The following is a 16,330-nucleotide window of genomic DNA, read 5'->3' as shown; positions in this document are numbered from 1 at the left end:
AGAAAACAAGATATGGAAACGAGGAACGAAAGAAAACAAAAAAGTCAGAGTAAGGAACACGATAACATCAAAGAAAAGCAAAAAAAAAAAATGTAGGAGTCAGATTACTCCATTAATATTTGCGATGGGTGGGTCGATACTGCTGTATGCAGGTCGACCCTACCTCTAATGCATTTCAATAAGGAGAGGAGAATAAAAATAAACGAGATGAAACTCCATTAAAGTTAAATAATATGGTAAAACAAAGAATCAAAGGACGAAAGAGGTGAATGCTTACCTGTAGCTGCCGTTAGGGATTTTATCTCCCTCGCTTGATTAGAGAGGATCGTGAAAAAGCTAAGATGAAAGAGATTTTCTCTCTTTTATCATTGTCGCGGAGGCTGAGGGGAATGACCCTTACAAGGATGGATCGAGCTTTTGTTCATTGTTGCGGGGTCGATCCTCCTTCGGTGATGCCCAAAAAAAGAAGCGGAAAAGGGAAGAAGAAGGAAGCAGAGGTAGGGGTGAAGAGGCAATCGTAACGAAAGCCAAGGGGGAAGGGTGAAGATGGGTGGTGGAAAAAGACCTTTTGTGCCCCTTTTAAAGATGGAGAAGATGATTCGGGAAGGGGTTTGGAGGTTTTGAAGCTGTTAGAGATGGGTGGAGGAGGAAGAGGGTGCGCGATGGAGGGAGATCGGGAGGGGAAGGGATTACGATGGAGGGTTTGAGGAGGGAAGCCGAGAGGGGGAGAGAGAAATAGAGGGAGGGTTTCGAGAGAGAAGACTTTAGGGTTTTCTTTTCTCCCTTTTCAACTCCCATTTCGATTTTAGTGATTTTTCCAAAACGAGCCTTATCAAAAGAATGATTTTTCAAAAAGGTGGTTTTTAAGAACTTTTTTGTATTTTCTTTTTTATTTTCCTATCTTTTTTTGTTCTTTTCTTGAGATTTTGATTTTTTGCTCTTTTTCTTTGACATTTTCTATTTTTTGTATTTTTTTTAAAACAAAACTCTAAAAACTTATGGGATTTCTAGACCATTTATAAAATTTCACAAATATTTACCAGAGAAGGCTTTACTGAGAATTTGAGTTTATTTTTGGCAAATTTCTTCAGAAAATGGATTAGGAAAAGTGAGTTTGGATCCCAGCGAATCCGAGAAATGAATGGAATTTTTTTGTTAAAAATTAACCCAATTATTCAGAGAAGGTGAGTCAGAGGCAAAAAGGGAATTTTGGATTTTTGGGAAAATTTGGGGTGTTCACAGATGCCCCTCTTTGCTGCTAAGCCGGTTGTAAGCCGAGCTTAGCGGCAAAGAAGGCACGCCAAATTTTCTAAAAAAAAAAAAATGCCCCAGTCAGAAAATTTGAACTGTGTGTGGAAGAATTGGTTTCGAAAAGCTTTATTTTTTATGTTTTGTACTTTACCTTGAAGAGGTTTTTTGGAAAAGAGAACGAGATCCTTGAGAATGAAAATAATTTGGACAAAAGAAAATAAGGAAATCATGATGGGACTTTGGGGTGATTATCCCGAAATGGTAAAAGGAGAGATTTTGAGGAAGTCTCATGGCTGAGACAAAGATAAAATTTTTTGAAAAGACACAGGCTTAGCCCTTAACCTGGATTGGACATTTTTGAAAAATACCTCGTGAGATGAGGTTCAGGTAAAAATCTTTATTTTGACTGGATATACAAAGCACGGATTCCTCGATGGGAAGAACCACGATGGGACTGGGAAAAATATCTCACCAGAATGATACAATTCTCTTTTGAAAAATATAAACAACGCTAGGTTGCATCAAAAATGGATATTGAGCATTTATTTCATTTTTGGATAACTAGAAAATTTGCCAATGATATGAAATTGCAATTGATTCAAATGCTTGAAAGCGTGCACGTTTATGCGAAAGATACTCCCTTTTTTACCTAGAGTATTTCCTCCAACCGAGGTTAGCTCCCTGGATTCCAGAGTCAGATTCAAATTTTAAAGCTGTTGAGTTTCTTCAAGGAAGTTATCAATTTCCTTGATATGAATAGAGAATAAGTACTCTTAGTTTCATAAAAGTGAGTAGTGAAAATACATTGATGAAAGGATTTCGCATAAGAAAAGATGATTCCTGGCAATTTTGGCAGTTTGACATTCTGAGACTTTTCCCATAATGATCTTTTTGGCACTCTTTTTAAGACATTAAGCTTTCTTGGGTTTTCGGGGAAGTTCATTACATCATCCTTCATTTTGGAGATGTCCTGGCTTTTCTTTCTTTTTCGGAGAAGGGTACGTCACAAACTCCTTCATCTTGGAGATGCTCCGATCCTTCTTTTTCTAAGGAACTATACTGGTGATATGGTCAAAAGGTCTCTTGATGATAGCAACAATCAAATATCTTTTAGGGTTTGTCGGGAGGCTCAGCGTAGTCACCTTCATCTTGGCGGTGATCTGAACGTTCCCTGAAAGGATCCGTCACAAACTCCTTTATCTCGAAGATGATTCGAATCTTTTTTGGCTCCGGGGGTCAAATTCGCATATTCGTCTTCATCTTGACGACAATTGAGAGATCCCCTTTGTGGATATTTGATTGAAGCTTAAATGAATGAACGAGGAGATATGGATTGAGTGGATTCTTTTTATCGCTCAGGATATTTCCACTGCCTGATTGCGAGAAAATCAACTTAAAACATGTGCCATAGCTATGATCAATATCGATTCCCTTCCGGCTTTTCAACATCATTGAATATTTCTTTCGCTAATCGTACCAAGGATACTTCTTACATCCTCTTGGTTGATCAACAGAGAGAAGATTTGAATTTTACTCTTTTTTCGCAAAATGCTTCATGTTGAGAAACTCGGTTTTGATGTCACATAATATGATACACTGTCTCATTTGATTTTATATGATAATATGTTCTCTTGAAATAATGTTATATTATGACTGAATATGTTTTGCCATAAATCTAACGAGTATTTGATGCAAGGATATCTCACCCAATAAGGATGGAGACTTCCTGTTCAAGTACAACTATGGTGCAATCATACTCCTTGAAGAAAAAGCTTGATGAGCCATGCTTTCCTAAAGTTCAAATGAAGAAATCGGCTACCTCAAGATGAAGATTTTTTTCTTCTTTAGAGTCATATGTAACAGAACCTTCAGGAACTTGCATATTGCATATTACATACTCATTCATAAACACTATATCATAAAAGTATACGATAGTTTCAAAAAGCTCCTTTTTGAAAACCAATAAGTGTACCTTCTTACAACCTTTTATGAAAAAGATATTTTGTCATATAAAAATTGTACCTTCTTACAACCTTTTATGAAAAAGACATTTTGTCATTGTACCTTACACTATATACAAGACAACATGAAAAAAGGAATGTAGGAAAAAGACAAAAACATAACATCGACTACATGGAGAAAACAAATAAAATATGTTTTTGAAAAGACTCTAGTTTCCCTCTTTAAAGAAATATTTTTTATAAGAAGAAGACAAAAACATAAAATCGACTACATAAGAAAAACAAATAAAATATGTTTTAAAAGGACTCTAGTTACCTTTTTTCATAACCATAGAATGTCGACTTACTTGAAGTCATCATTCTCTCTAGTTACCTTTTTTCATAACCATAGAATGTCGACTTACTTGAAGTCATCATTCTCTCTACAAAGCATTAAATGCCTTCTGTAACAAATCCTTGGTAAATATCCTTCTCAAAGAATGTCGACCTTCTTTTGGTCCTTATTCTCTCTGGAGACTTTAAAAAACACAACATAAAGAAAACACTTGACATGACTATGTACAAATAAATATCTCAAAACACTCATAGTACTTACACTCATTTAAAGCAAAGAAGTACTAATGTACCTCAAATCATTAATTAGAAGAAAGACAAAACTATAACCCAACGTTCAATGTACTATTGTAAGAAATAGACTTTTTACATAAAATATGTATTACCTAAAACAATACAACGACTAGTGTACCCTCTATTTTACTCTTATGGAAAAAGGCATTCTCGATCTTCTCTAAAAGATATTTTTGAAATGACATAACATTTCACATTTCAAAAAGTTACAATTCCAAAATGTAACGACTACTTTTTATAAGCTATATAAACACACACAAATAAACTATTCAAACAATGGAATGGAATAGACGTGTGAGCTTACAAAGAGAAAAATTTCTATTCGTGATTTGAAAAGAGAGCCTTGAAAAAGAAAGAGAAAAAGAAAAAGAAAGAAAAGAGAAAAAGTCAAGTCCAGCTCTTTGACAAAGAGTATCCTCTGAGTGACAAACAGAACATTCTAAGAATCCTTCATTCGTGCATTCATATCATTCTAAAGGTTCTATAGAAAGTATTGTAACTCTGTTATTCACTGTATTCCTTCTTTGTTTAAAGAAGTAGACCTCTGTGAAAGAGGGTGTTGCCCTTCTCTGTTGAGAGAAGAAGACCTCTTGAGAAGAGGGTGTGCCCCTTCTCTGTTGAGAGAAGAAGACCTCTTGGGAAGAGGGTGTTGTAGTATTTATCCGGTAACTCGGATGTTATAGTGGAATCTCAAGTGGTTTGCTTGGGGACTGGATGTAGGTCTGGATATTCACCGAACCAGTATAACTTCTGTGTTTTATGTGTTGTGCCTTATTGCTTAATTATTTTATTTTATCGATCATTATCATATTTCACTATTCACCCCCCCTCTAGTGGAATTTCATTTGCTATCAGAGCAGGTTTGCTGGTTTCGACGTAACAAGTCTTCCAGCACAAATGGCATCTACCTCTTATGCTCGTGATATTGAAGGTCAACACGCATCTCGTCCTCCTTTCTTCAATGGCTCCAACTATGGATATTGGAAGTGCAGAATGACTATCTTTCTCAAATCCATAGACTTTGCTGTATGGAAAATTGTTGAGCATCCATACACATCTCCATCCACAGACTATAACTTATGGTCTGATGAAGAAAAGAAAATGGCAAACCTAAATGCAAAGGCTATGAATGCCTTATATTGTGCCATTGATCCGAATGAATTCAACAAAATATCTATATGTGAATCTGCATATGACATTTGGCATTCTTTGGAGGTTATTCATGAAGGAACCAACAAAGTAAAAGAAGCCAAAATATCATCTCTTGTTAGAAAATATGAGTTGTTCAAAATGAACAAAGATGAACCCATCACAGAGATGTTTACCAGATTCACCAACATCACCAATGATCTGAAATCTCTGGGTGTAACATATTCCCAGACTGAAAAGGTGAAGAAAATCTTGAGATCTCTCACAACTGATTGGGAGAAAAAGACTACTGCTATTGAAGAAGCTCAAGATTTATCTAAACTTACATTGGACGACTTAATAGGCAATCTTATGGCCTATGAAGTCCACATGAAAGAAAGAAGGGAAGAAGAGCAACCAGTAAAGAAAACTCTAGCTTTCCCAGCCTTATCTGAGAATGAAGACTCAGATAAAGAATCAGAAATTGCGCTACTTACCAGAAAATTCCAGCGCTTCATGAGAAGGAACCGGCTTCCAAACAGGCACAAGGAAAGAAAAGATCTTAAAGAAGATCCCATGTGCTTTCAGTGTAATAAGCCAGGCCACTTAAAACGTGACTGTCCCCTTCTCAAAAGAAAGTCCAGAATTGAGGAACCAAAGAAGAGGTTCTTCAAGAAAAAGGCTCTGCATGCTCAATGGGATGATTCAGAACCATCCACTAGTGAAGAGTCAAGTGATGATGAAGCCGAAACTGCAAATATGTGCTTCATGGCAAACGAAAGTTCGGCTCCAAAGAAGAAGAACAGATGGATACTAGATAGTGGATGTTCAAAGCACATGACAGTACATCCAGACCTTTTTGTTGTTCTTCATCATAAAGAAGGAGGAACCGTCACCTTTGGAGACAACAACAAAGGTTTGATAATTGGTATTGGAAATATTGGTAACATAGATAAACCTCTTATCAAAGACGTTCTCCTTGTTAAAGGCTTAAAACATAACCTACTAAGTATCAGTCAAATGTGTGACACAGGTTATAATGTTAGCTTTAATCATGATGCATGCCTCATAGCTGACACCAATGAAAACATCATCTTAAAAGGTATAAGAAAGAATAATATATATGAACTGTACCTAGAAAACATCACAAAACATTGCCTCATAGCTAATAATGACACTCAACATCTATGGCACATGAGAATGGGCCATGTCAATTCTAAATACATGTCTAAACTAGCTAAAGATAAGTTAGTACGAGGGTTACCCAACATATCTTTTAAAAAGGATTATTTTTGTGATGCATGTCAATTAGGAAAATTGTCAAAATCTTCTTTCAAATCAAAAAATGTCATTTCAAGTAAAAGACCTTTAGAGCTTCTCCACCTGGACCTTTTTGGTCCTTCTAGGGTAGCTAGCCTTAATCATAATAGATATGCTTTTGTCATTGTAGATGATTACTCAAGATTTACTTGGGTAATATTTTTGAAAAACAAAAGTGACACGTTTTGTCAGTTTGAAATCTTATGTAAAAAATTACAAAACGAAAAATCGTGTTCTATTGTTAATATCCGTAGTGACCATGGAGGAGAATTTGAAAATGAACTCTTTGAAAAATTTTGTAACTTGCATGGTATTTCTCATAACTTTGCCTTTCCTAGAGCTGCACCTCAAAATGGTGTAGTAGAAAGAAAGAATAGAACCCTTCAGGAATCTGCCAGGACTATGCTCCAACACAATAATCTTGTAAAATCTTTTTGGGCAGAAGCTGTTAATACTGCATGCTACATAACAAATAGAGTTCTCATTAGACCCTTATTAAATAAAACTCCCTATGAACTATTCTATGACAGGACTCCAAGAATAGACTATTTCAAAGTCTTTGGATGTAAATGCTTTATCCTAAACACAAAAGATAGCCTGGATAAGTTTGATGCTAAATCTGTTGAAGGCATATTCTTAGGATATTCAAGTCATAGTAAAGCATACAGAGTTTTCAATAAGAGTCATAATACTATTGAAGAATCTATGCATGTTAGTTTTTGTGAATCTATTGATCAATCTGTTCATATACAAACTAATGATGATGATGTTGAAAGTACAAATTTATTTTTAGATAACACAGCTAAGTCTAATGAAGATGATCATCAAAGAACCTTTGTCGATATCAAAGATCATCCTCAAAAGCAGATTTTGGGAGAACTAACAAAGGGGGTTCAAACTAGAGCTCAGCTTGAACGGATTGCAAACATGGCATTCATTTCTCAACTTGAACCAAAGAAGATTGATGAAGCCATCATTGATGAGTTCTGGATGCTAGCCATGACTGAAGAACTGAATCAATTCCAAAGAAATGATGTTTGGGATCTTGTACCTAGACCAAAGGATCATCCAATCATTGGGACAAGATGGATCTTCAGAAACAAGCTAGACGAAACAGGTAATGTTATAAGAAACAAGGCCAGACTAGTAGCTCAAGGATACAACCAGGAGGAAGGTATTGACTTTGATGAAACATTTGCTCCTGTTGCTAGACTTGAATCTATTAGAATGCTCTTAGCATATGCAAGCTATATGGATTTCAAATTATTTCAAATGGATGTTAAAAGTGCTTTCTTAAATGGTTTTATAAATGAAGAAGTCTATGTAAAACAACCTCCAGGATTTGAAAATGAACAATACCCAGATCATGTTTTTAAACTCAAACGTGCTTTGTATGGTTTAAAACAAGCACCTCGTGCTTGGTACGAAAGACTTAAAACCTTTTTATTCAAAACTGGTTTTTCTGTTGGCAAAGCAGATTCTACACTATTTGTCAAAGTAGTGAATAATCATACCCTAATTGTTCAAATTTATGTCGACGACATCATCTTTGGATCTTCTAACAGCACTCTCTGTGAAGATTTTTCTAAGTCCATGCAGAAGGAATTCGAAATGAGCATGATGGGAGAACTCACCTACTTTCTTGGACTGCATATTAAGCAAACCAAGGATGGAGTTTTCATCAATCAATCTAAGTATGCTCGTGAACTTCTGAAGAGGTTCAACATGAACTCAACTGCTTCAAAATCTACTCCTATGAGCACTACTACTGTGTTGGACAAAGATGAAGATGGTAAGTCTGTTGATACAAAGGTATACCGAGGTATGATAGGATCACTTCTTTATTTAACTGCTAGCCGTCCAGATATAATGTTTAGTGTTTGCTTGTGTGCTAGATTTCAGTCAAATCCAAAAGAATCACATCTTAAAGCTGTAAAAAGAATAATGAGATATTTAAAAGACAGTTGATTTTGGATTATTCTATTCAAAATCCTCTACATTTGATCTAATCTCATACAGCGATGCTGACTTTGCTGGAAGTAAATCTGACAGAAAAAGCACAAGTGGAACATGTCACATGCTAGGGCACTCACTAGTATTATGGTTCAGTAAGAAACAAAACTGTGTATCCTTATCAACTACTGAAGCTGAATACATTGCTGCTAGCCTAGCCTGTACACAAGTCATCTGGATGAAACAAACTTTAAAAGATTTTTGTTTAAATTTTGAAAATACAACTATTTTCTGTGATAATACGAGTGCTATAAACCTATCTAAGAACCCTATTTTACACTCACGAACTAAGCACATTCAAATAAGACACCACTTCTTAAGAGAACAAGTCTTAAACAACATAACTAAACTAGAATTCATACCCACTAATCAACAGTTAACAGACATATTCACTAAACCATTAAAACATGAAGACTTCACACGAATTAGAAGAGAACTAGGAATATGCAAACTAAGTGACTTATAAATTAATCACACTTATTATAATACTTCTTATAAGTTTTGTTTAAATCTTATTTTAAATTGCTTTCCTTCTTATCGATTTTAGTTAGTCAAACTAAGTTTCCATATTCACGTATTCTTATAAGACACATTCTTTATGTCTTTCAACTTGTCATCCTTCAAGTACACATCCATTATGACTCTTTGTCCTATCTCCTTTCTCTCATACCCATAAAAACTAATTATATTAAAAAGCTATCATAACAATGTTCACATCACTCAACTCTTTTATTATTTTTGTCCTTTTATGAAAACTTTTCTTACGTTAAATTGTTTCACCTCTCTACTTAGTTTATGAGAACTCATACTTTTCATTAGTTAGAATCGAATGACTCTTTTTGGTCCTTTTTACCTTTTTCTAAAAGATCTAGTTGCTATATTCTCACGTAAATTGTTTTTACTATATCATTTGTTATATCATAGCCCGACAAACTATCTATTATCATCTCTCTCATATACAAATTGAGCTTCCATTCTTGTCAATTCGTGTTTAAAACTTAACCTTATTATCTAATAACTATAAACTTTCTCAAATCGAGTTTCTTTAAGAATATAAACAATAAATCATATCAATCATAACATTATGTCTTTCATCAATCATTTTTTTATTACTTCTTTCCATATATATGTCATTTCATGTCTCTCTATGACAACTCACAATTATTACTCTTCACTCATAAATTTTTCTTTGTCTCCTCATTTCATCTCTCGAATGCATTTTTTTGTTATATATTTTTGAATCCGACTCCTACATATCTATTCTTATTTCTAATCTATCATTTATCAATTCTTATATATTTTTGACTCTTTCTGCTTTTTGTCTCATCATCTCTCTTACCACTAGTCAAAGTCAAAATATGTCCTCATATCCACGTATACTTATAAAAATTGCAAATATGAAAACACATTAATCATGAAACTTTTTTTTAAGGCACTCTTTTATTTAAAATGTCACATCTTTCAAAGTACACATCACATGATCACCCTATGACCTTTCTTTCCATCCGTGACCTTGCCTCTCTCTTATTGTATATCTCTCTAAAATCGAGAACCTTTAAAGTCTTGTCTCCAAGCAAACCTTTATTTATTCTAACTCTACTTTATGTCATATCTAAATCAAGTAAATATTGTCCTTTATCATCTTTCTCTCCTCTCTAGATATCCACATCATCTTTTTATGTCTTTAACTCTCCATTCACGAATTTAAAATCCCTCCACATAGAGTAAAAAGTTGTTTGTTTTATTAGGCCATTATTTTCAAGATCAATCATTTTTTTGATTCAACATGACACCCCATACTCTATTAATGGTTTCTCTCACTAGTCGATAAACTCACCCATAGTAAAATCTATATATTTCAATACTATGTCCTCCTCAATCTAATATAATACACTATCCTCAAACATTGATTTGATTTGTCATTCACAAGTCTCTTAACTTACTACTCACGGATTTCCTTATTTGACTAAAATCTAAAAATTACTCACTTCCAATGTCATTCATTTCATATCAACAATTATTTTCTTCTTTCTATTTAATCAAATTGGTTCATCTCTTACCATTCCATTCAAACTTTTCTATCCTTATACACACTTTCTCTCGGTTCAAGCTCCCTTCTCTACCAATACACACTTTTCTAGTGCTTTATTTTCAAGACACTCGATAATGGCTTCCTCCTCTACCAATGTGATCACCTCCGCCGATCTAAGGTATCCTGATTTGTTTCACAACTACAACTCACTCTGTTCTCGCCCCATTCATGAAGGAAAATTGATCAACTTTGACGACTTCATGTTCTTCGACTTAGACACCTATCTCCCTGAACTCAAACCTCTCATAGGATCTTCATCCCCAGCTGCCTATTATCCCGAACTAGTCCGACTGTTTTATACCAACTTCTCTACTGATCATGAACAAACCTCAATCACCAGCAAAGTCCGAGGACAACTGATGATTTTCGATGCTTCCGACCTAGGTAGAATTCTAAACCTACCTTCCACCGGTACCGACCTTAACACCATAGTACAAATCAACCGATCGGTACTTCGAAAAATACTTCTCTGCACCAACTGCTACCAACTTCCATGGCACATGAGGAATCTCCAACCTCATGCTCAGCTACTTGCCCAGATTCTTCTCCACAACATCTATCCCAAGCGTCCCCGCCAGGGATTAGTTCCTCGAAAAATCTCTCTTCTTATCTACGCAATCCTTTCTTCTCTTCCGATAAATTGGTCATCCATTCTTTTCGACCTCTTTATTCGTTATCAGAAATTCGAGCCTCTTCTTTTTGGGTGTTTCGTAACTCCCATTCTCAAATACTTCCAAGTACCACTTCACAACGAAGTCATCCTCCGTCCCTCTCAAGTCCTCGATGGTACCACCTTCAATCTAAGGTCCCTGCACATGCCCGGCTCTGATGAAGCAGATCCAATATCCTCCTTCAATTACTTTTCTGCTATGATGGATATCGAGCAAACTCAGGATCAAATCCTTCGTAATCAAGCCCTGTTGCAGCAGACTCGCAAGCGGAATCGTGCCAACCGACCACATTCACCTTCTCCACCTTCGAGATAAACTCATTTTTTTTTATCTGTAATAACTTTTAAATTACTTTTATACTTTCGGTCTGTAATATTTTTTTTACTCTGATCCCTCCTTTTTGTCCATGACAAAGGGGGAGAAAACCTGTCTCCATTATTGGAGAAATATTCTCTCTTTAAACATTATTTCACGTTTTATCATATTATTATTTCTATGCATAATGTCTTTTTGATAGGGGGAGCATATTTTGTCATCATCAAAAAGGGGGAGAATGTTGAGAAACTCGGTTTTGATGTCACATAATATGATACACTGTCTCATTTGATTTTATATGATAATATGTTCTCTTGAAATAATGTTATATTATGACTGAATATGTTTTGCCATAAATCTAACGAGTATTTGATGCAAGGATATCTCACCCAATAAGGATGGAGACTTCCTGTTCAAGTACAACTATGGTGCAATCATACTCCTTGAAGAAAAAGCTTGATGAGCCATGCTTTCCTAAAGTTCAAATGAAGAAATCGGCTACCTCAAGATGAAGATTTTTTTCTTCTTTAGAGTCATATGTAATAGAACCTTCAGGAACTTGCATATTGCATATTACATACTCATTCATAAACACTATATCATAAAAGTATACGATAGTTTCAAAAAGCTCCTTTTTGAAAACCAATAAGTGTACCTTCTTACAACCTTTTATGAAAAAGATATTTTGTCATATAAAAATTGTACCTTCTTACAACCTTTTATGAAAAAGACATTTTGTCATTGTACCTTACACTATATACAAGACAACATGAAAAAAGGAATGTAGGAAAAAGACAAAAACATAACATCGACTACATGGAGAAAACAAATAAAATATGTTTTTGAAAAGACTCTAGTTTCCCTCTTTAAAGAAATATTTTTTATAAGAAGAAGACAAAAACATAAAATCGACTACATAAGAAAAACAAATAAAATATGTTTTAAAAGGACTCTAGTTACCTTTTTTCATAACCATAGAATGTCGACTTACTTGAAGTCATCATTCTCTCTAGTTACCTTTTTTCATAACCATAGAATGTCGACTTACTTGAAGTCATCATTCTCTCTACAAAGCATTAAATGCCTTCTGTAACAAATCCTTGGTAAATATCCTTCTCAAAGAATGTCGACCTTCTTTTGGTCCTTATTCTCTCTGGAGACTTTGAAAAACACAACATAAAGAAAACACTTGACATGACTATGTACAAATAAATATCTCAAAACACTCATAGTACTTACACTCATTTAAAGCAAAGAAGTACTAATGTACCTCAAATCATTAATTAGAAGAAAGACAAAACTATAACCCAACGTTCAATGTACTATTGTAAGAAATAGACTTTTTACATAAAATATGTATTACCTAAAACAATACAACGACTAGTGTACCCTCTATTTTACTCTTATGGAAAAAGGCATTCTCGATCTTCTCTAAAAGATATTTTTGAAATGACATAACATTTCACATTTCAAAAAGTTACAATTCCAAAATGTAACGACTACTTTTTATAAGCTATATAAACACACACAAATAAACTATTCAAACAATGGAATGGAATAGACGTGTGAGCTTACAAAGAGAAAAATTTTTATTCGTGATTTGAAAAGAGAGCCTTGAAAAAGAAAGAGAAAAAGAAAAAGAAAGAAAAGAGAAAAAGTCAAGTCCAGCTCTTTGACAAAGAGTATCCTCTGAGTGACAAACAGAACATTCTTAGAATCCTTCATTCGTGCATTCATATCATTCTGAAGGTTCTATAGGAAGTATTGTAACTCTGTTATTCACTGTATTCCTTCTTTGTTTAAAGAAGTAGACCTCTGTGAAAGAGGGTGTTGCCCTTCTCTGTTGAGAGAAGAAGACCTCTTGGGAAGAGGGTGTGCCCCTTCTCTGTTGAGAGAAGAAGACCTCTTGGGAAGAGGGTGTTGTACTATTTATCCGGTAACTCGGATGTTATAGTGGAATCTCAAGTGGTTTGCTTGGGGACTGGATGTAGGTCTGGATATTGACCGAACCAGTATAACTTTTGTGTTTTATGTGTTGTGCCTTATTGCTTAATTATTTTATTTTATCGATCATTATCATATTTCACTATTCACCCCCCCCTCTAGTGGAATTTCACTTCACCCTTTTGAAAAGAATACTAGAGGTAATCTGAGGTGATTCTTATGTGCGATAAAATATTGGAATCAATGCATTTTTAGCAGATTGGCAAGATTTCTGAGAATCCTTGGTGAAATAACCACTCAATATGGATTTTGATAAGAGCTTGGGCTGAAATTTTTTATTTTTTGGCAATTTTGATTAGTAAAATTGGATTTTACAAGACCAACTTAAAAAATGAGGTTAAGTAAAGAATTTGGGTGAAGGACCTAGGTAAAAGAATTTGGTAAAAGAATTTGCTAAAGGACCAAATGTTAAACTGAAATTTGAGAAGGATTTCGCTAAAGAAATTTTTGGAAAAAAAAGATTTTGGTAAAAGATCTTGGTAAAGGACCAGCGTTAAACTGAAATTTGAAGGACCAATTTGAGAAAATTGGAATTTTGAAGGACCAATGTAAACATTGGAATTTTTGAAGGACTAGTGTAAAACTGGAATTTGGAAGGACCAATGTAAACATTGGAATTTTGAAGGACCAATTGGGATTTTGAAGGACCAATTCATGAAATTGGAATTTGGAAGGACCAATGAAAACATTGGAATTTGATGAAGGACCAATTGGAATTTTGATAGGCCAGTGCAAAACTGGAATTTTAGAAGGACCAATTTGAGAAAATTGGAATTTTGAAGGACCAATGTAAACATTGGTATTTTTGAAGGACCAGTGTAAAACTGGAATTTTAGAAGGACCAATTTGAGAAAATTGGAATTTTGAAGGACCAATGTAAACATTGGAATTTTGAAGGACCAATTGGGATTTAAAGGACCAATTCATGGAATTGGAATTTGGAAGGACCAATGAAAACATTGGAATTTGATGAAGGACCAATTGGAATTTTGAAGGACCAGTGTAAAACTGGAATTTTGAAAGACCAATTTGAGAAAATTGGAATTTTGAAGGACCAATGTAAACATTGGAATTTTGAAGGACCAATTGGGATTTTGAAGGACCAATTCATGAAATTGGAATTTGGAAGGACCAATGAAAACATTGAAATTTGATGAAGGACCAATTGAAATTTTGAAGGACCAATGTAAAACTGGAATTTTGAAGGACCAATCTGAGAAATTGGAATTTGGAAGGACCAATGTAAACATTGGAATTTTGAAGGATCAATTGGGATTTTGAAGGACCAATTCATGGAATTGGAATTTTGAAGGACCAATGAAAACATTGGAATTTGATGAAGGACCAATTGGAATTTTGAAGGACCAGTGTAAAACTGGAATTTTGAAAGACCAATCTGAGAAATTGGAATTTGGAAGGACCAATGTAAACATTGGAATTTTGAATGAAGGACCAATGATAATCATTGGGATTTTGAAGGATTTTGATGAAGGACCAGTGTTGGACTGGATTTAGAAGGACCAACGTGAGAATTGGATTTGATGAAGGACCAGTGTTAGACTGGATTTAAAAGGACCATTATAGAAGGTTGCGCTGCTTCTATGGATGGTTTCAGGATTATCCTTTATCCTGAATGGGAAAGAAGGAATTTTAAAGAGAATAAACCTGAATTCAGATATTCAAGAAGATGGAATATATAAAGGGGAAAACCCGAGTCGGAACCCGGATCTTCAAGATAAACGATAAAAGAGAAAATTGAGTTGGAAAACTTGAATTTTCGATGCAACGATTGGTTCCAACACAAGCATTGGATCCAAAAGGAAGTCTGAGTCGGAACTTGGAACTTCAAACGAAAAATATAAAAGGGAAGGCCCGAGTCGGAACTTGAATCTTAAAGGGAAAAGATAAAAGAAAACTTGAGTTTTTGGAACTCGGATTTTTAAGGAAAACGATTGGTCTAATGCGAGGATTAGGACCAAAGGGAAGCTCGAGTCGGAACTCGAAACTTCAAAAGAAAAGATAAAAGGAAAACTCGAGTCGGAACCCAAATTTTTAGAAGAAAAAGGTAAAAGAAAACTAAAATTTGATAAAAATTAAAGAATTTATGGAAGATGATTCAGGTTTTATCCCTTAACCTGAAAGGGGAAAAGAATAAAATTGACAAATTCGACAAAATTTAATAAAAGGTTGATAAAGAATTAAAAGAATTGATAACAATTGATAAGGAATCAATAAAATTGATAAAGAATCAGAAATAAAGAATTGACAAAGATTGATAAAGATGGTAAAATTTGGTAGAAAAATTAAAGATACTTGGAAGATGATGGACTTCAGGATTATCCCTAATCCTGAAGGAAGAAGGACCTCGCGGGACGAGGTTGAGGTTTATCCCTTAACCTGAGCGGGAAAAATGAAGGATAAAGGAATACCTCATGGGAAAAGAGGCATCAGGTTTATCCCTTAACCTGAAAGGGTAAAAATAAAAAATTTGACAAGAAAAATAAAATTAAATGAAGAATCAACAAAATTGACAAAATTGATAAAGATGAAAAAAATTGATAAGACTAAAAAATCGACAAATGAAAAGAGTTGATTAAAGAAAAGGATTTGTTTGATCCTGTCTGCATGTGGGATCTTTAAAATGAGATGAGAATGTTTATGAGAAAGTCATTTTTGAAAAGAGGATCAACCGTGAGGTTGATTTTGAAGAATGATCAATACGAGAGCTAATCTTTTTGGAGAAGGATCAATACGAGGATTGATTTTGGAGAGAGATCATCATGAGGGCTGATCTTTTGAAAATAGTGGTTTTAAAACCGATTTTGAAAAGGATATTAACATAAGAGCTGGTTTTCGAAGGTAATGGCTCGAAACTGATTTTGGCAAGAGAAGATCAACACCAGGGTTGATTTCTGAAGGTGATGGTTTAAAACTAATTTTGAAAAGCA

Source organism: Nuphar pumila, chromosome 1 (genome assembly GCF_984573655.1).
Source record: "Nuphar pumila chromosome 1, dmNupPumi1.hap1.1, whole genome shotgun sequence".
Lineage (NCBI taxonomy): Eukaryota > Viridiplantae > Streptophyta > Magnoliopsida > Nymphaeales > Nymphaeaceae > Nuphar > Nuphar pumila.
Note: the sequence above shows the minus strand (reverse complement) of the source record.